This window comes from Callithrix jacchus, chromosome 3 (assembly GCF_049354715.1).
Source record: "Callithrix jacchus isolate 240 chromosome 3, calJac240_pri, whole genome shotgun sequence".
NCBI lineage: Eukaryota > Metazoa > Chordata > Mammalia > Primates > Cebidae > Callithrix > Callithrix jacchus.
The window spans coordinates 142,905,545-142,910,252 of record NC_133504.1 but is presented as its reverse complement, the minus strand read 5'-3'; positions in this window follow the sequence as shown (position 1 = coordinate 142,910,252).

Sequence of the window (4,708 nt, the reverse complement as noted above, 5' to 3'; positions counted from 1 at the left end):
TTCACAGATCAGACTGTCCCTTACATATTCATTTCTTTGTGGGAAATTATAGCAGAGACTAACCCTTTCTCTTTTCATCTGGCATCAATTAAATGTAGATGTCTTGAATGCTCACAGATGATACGGCATAGGATGAGCGCGTGGTGATGTAAAAAGCTGGCGTAATATTCACTAGGTGCTAGAAACCAAACTATTTTGATCTGGCAAGAAAAATATGCCAGGACTGCAAGTGATTGTCATGAGGCCCTTTGCTGTGTATCAGTCTCTCCTCATTTTCATACAGCACATTTAGTCCTACCCAGAATAAATATTTCCGAGTCATCTTTTAGAAGCAGAGAAGCTCTGGGCTGGGAGGCAGAAACCCCATAAGCTCTGCTGCCAAATAGTTGGTATGACCCTGAAGAAATAACAAATAGGGTCTAGGTTTCTGTTCACTAATTCATCCTGTGAACATGTATTTCTTACTTGCTGTGCAGATTCTGTGCTAAGTCTACAGAGGTATCTTTCATCTCTCCCCTTCTGGGACTCTTTATGATGCTCTATGTATCCCAGCCTCTATGGGCCATAGAAATGTGGCTACAACTTCATCACATACACAGACCAAACAAACCTCTGCAGCATTGGTGACTGTGGCACAGACTGCTGATTCTCTCCCAGTCCGCATTCTTCTGTTCTTCTATCATAAAGGAAACCCTGATCTTCTGTTGGGCGCAAGGCAGCCCCTTCAATCCTCCTTGGTAGCTACAGCTGTGCATGCATCAAGGTCTGGCCAGTAAGATGTAGGTAGAAGAAATATGTGCAACTTCCACGTTATGTTCTGACAAGCAAGAGGTATGCCCTCCCATTTCTTTTCCCCCTTCCTGCTGGCTGGGGTTCAGGCATGGGCCAGGGTCATCTTGGACCATGTGGAAGGGGGCAGCATCCAAGGGTGGCAAGGAAACAAGTTGAAAAAAAAACCTGATACTCCGTATTAGTATTCTATTTCTCTGTAATAATCTATCCCAAGAGGTAACAGCTTATACAAACATTTATGGTTTCACAATTTCTCTTAGTCGGGAATCTGGGCATGGCTCTACTGGGTCCCCTGGCTTAGAGCTTCTCACCTGGCTGCAATCAAGCCATTGGCTGGGTCAGTGCTCAAGTTGGGGAGGATCCACTTCCCAGGTCATTGGTGTGAGTCCCGGCAGCCCTCGAGCCCCAGCTGGACATTGACATCTCATCACTCTTCCACATCAAGTTGGTGAGAAGGTCCCACCCACATGCTAGGTGGTTATGCAAGGCCACAAACACCAGGAAGAGAGGTCTGGGAAGCCACCGCAGAGGCTGTGCACTGTACATCCTCCCTCTCATAACTGATCTGCTTATGCCATAGCTCTTATAGGAAAGTGAAATAAACAACCGTGTTCTTTAAAGCAGGGTCTGCATTAGAGCAGCCCTGTTTATTTCTCAATGAACCAGCTCTGGCCCAGGTTCTAATTGACACAGTGCTGGATTTATTTAATTCTATGAAACATTTCTCCAGTTATTGAGGGCTTTGTAATAGGCATTTTCTGGAATATCTGCCAAGCAAAATCACTTTATCTGAAAACTGCTCCCCTTCCTCCTCCTCTGCCTCACCTCCCCTATCTGAGGACCTCTGTGGCCATTTTTGTAATTTAAAAAAACCTCCTTGTCACCATCTAATGAAAGAAAGGGTAAAACACTGACTTCAGGTGGGCCAAATCTGTCCCCCAGGAATCTGGAATTGGGATCCAGAAACCCTGATCAGTGTCTCCTGTGAGAACTGGACATTGTGTGACATTAGGACGGGGTCTGCACGTGTGTGGGAAAGCGAGCAAGCCAGTTTGCAGAGAGAAGGAAGAGGCAAAGATGCTGAGAAGCCTTCAGAGTGGGCTCAGTTCCCAGCATTGCGTTCCAGGCCCTGCTGAAGCCCAGCTCTGGCCCAGGTGTGAAGATGCCTCTGCCCCACTCCAAACATATGTCCTCCTTGTTTTCATTTAAACCAGTCTAAGTGGGCTTCGGGTGTTTGAAATTAATCTCTAAGAAAGACCTTTAGTGTTTTGAGTTTTCAACACCTAATCTCAACACCATCTCACCCAGCTCCTAGCATCCTGTGAGCTCTCTTACATCTCCCCTGAAAAAAAGGTCACCAAGTCTTGCTGGAAAACAGGTGGGGCAAGATCAACAAGGTCGACTGGGAAGAAGCATGCAACGGTGGATGCATCATGGATAGATATCTGTGGTCTGACATCACTTTGTTGGAGGTCAGAAGGAGGAGATGCTTTGGTGGCACTAGGTGACAAAGATTCAAAGATCCCCTCTTACCTCAATCCCGTGTACTCACATGCTGCTTGTGTGGCGCCCAAACAAGGAACTCCATAGCCTTGTTACTGAGCTGTTAGAAAGAGCCCCCAGCTCTGAGTTGACCCCTACCCCTTCCTTGGAGTGGCTTTGCTTTGGGCTTTTCTAATGTCACTCCAAGAGACAGAGCCTCTGCTTTGAGATAGCATCTTTCTCCATGCATGCCCTCCATGTGCTCCTCAGCGTCTGGATTGTTTACTTCAGAATCCAGGCCAGGGTGCTGGGGATGGTTGTATTTCTCGAGTGGAATTCTGCACTCCCCACCCCGAGTCACAGTCTGCATTCCTTCGATGCCTCCTCTGAGCTGGAAGGTCATTTTGCCGCAAAGCTATTGGCTACAGAAGCTCATGGAGGCCTCGTACCCAACCTTGTCCCAGCAGCTGAACCTCTGGTATGGAGGGAGGTGAAATGGGATATGGTAAACAGGAAGACAGCGAGCCCCAGCTTGGCCTGAGGAGCAGGAAACATCAGCCAGCACGCTCAGTCCTGTGTCCCGATCACAACCTCCTGAGGTTGCAGTGCCTCCCGGGCTCATGGAAGGACTGTTCTCAGCCGCTTGGGATTGTCAATGCAGCAGGAAGAATTTTATCCTAAGATGCCACCTCAAAACTGTCACGGTTTCAGAGTCTGGTGTGACAGATGGAGCAAAGTAGGACAAGGGAGAGTCAGAGGAAGAGAGCAGTTGAGTGCTGGTATTCTAAACTGCAGCCATATTCTAAACTGCAGCCTGTCCCCACCCTATCCCACACTCCCAATCCCTCCCCACCCAGCTGTATTTTTCTATTTCTATAACTTCTAATGTACTGTACTCTACTTTTATTGTCAGACTCTCCGTGCTAGGATATAAGCTCTTTAAGGGCAGGGAATCTTTGTCCACGGATGAATCTTAGGAGCCTAACAGTACCTGGTACATGCAGCCGTTGAACAAATATTTGTTGAATAAATGGATGAATGGATGGATTTGCCTAGAGATGCTTTTAACCATTTCCTTACCATATCTCTTTCATTATGTATTTTCCTGCTGTTTTTCAAACTGGGAATGCCCTCTTCCAATCCCATCAATCAACCCTGTTCATTTCTCAAATGCCAGCTCCAGTGCCACTCCTGCAGTATGGCCTTGTGGTTAAGAGTCACCATGACAGGGTTCAAATCCTTCTCCTCTGCTTGTTCACTGTGCAAGCTTCAGTTTACCTACCTAATGGGATTACCACAAAGACAAAATAACATGATGTCTGATAGGTGTTTAATTAACACATGTTCCCTAGAGCTCCCAGTTAGGTAGCATCTCTCCCTCCTTTGAGCACCCGTGTTACATTGAGTCTCTCGTAAGAACTCTTCACATTTTCCTTTGTATTCTGGCTATTCTTGTACATGTGGTATTTTCCTTGACAGAAGGCTCCTTTTGACACAGCGCTTTTGAAAATACATATTCTTAAACACCCTCCTTGAGTATTTTTATGTGCGGCATTTTAACAAAGAAACTTCAAAGCACAGGAGTGAATGTTGCTGGGAAGAAGGAGTTGGGGAGATACTACTATTCTGAGGATGAATGAGACATTGTCTGGGAGGACTTGGAGGCTAGGATGCAGAAACACACAATCAAAAAAACAGTTGCCCAGTGATGTCACCCATTTCATGTTATGAGCTGCAACTTCATAGAAGTTTTCAGAGCCCGTGAGTAGGAATTATCCATCTCCTACAGTCAGAACCCCTAGTTCAAAGGAAGCTGGTGAAGAAGCAAAAGTCAACCCCAGACCCAAGGCAGCAGAGTTGGCTTCTGAAGAAAAGGACCTCCCCCTTTCTGTTACAGGAATCTTCTACAAAGTCATTCGTGATAAACACTAGTGTGTTTCTGCAATCTGGCTTTTATCTCTTCAAAGGTTCCTGAATGGGGGCAATTAACAGAGATGGGGAAGCCAAGAAAATGCACTGTGAGTATAAACAGCTTGACAGGACATTTACACAGAGAATTCAGAACAGAGTCCTCGTTCCCCAGCGTGGTACAGGCCAGAGGGGAGACTTTAGAGCAAGAGACACCCATCTTTTGTCTTCTTTCGAGGAAGTGTTTCTTCTGCCAAGTGTAAAGGGTCTTGGTTGAGTTTCAGAAAAAGAATGGGTGACTAATTGGGATCACAGGGTAGCAGTGCACGTGGGAACCTTCCCACTATCCTCACTCAGGACCACTGAAGCTGTTTTACAGGAAGCAGAAGGGAATAAGTCATAACTTTTTCCCCCCAACTTCATTGAGATATAACTGAAAAACTCCAGCTCCTGGTAGCCACCATTGTACTCTACTTCTATGAATTTGACTATTTTAGATTTCACATATGAGTGAGATCATGAAATA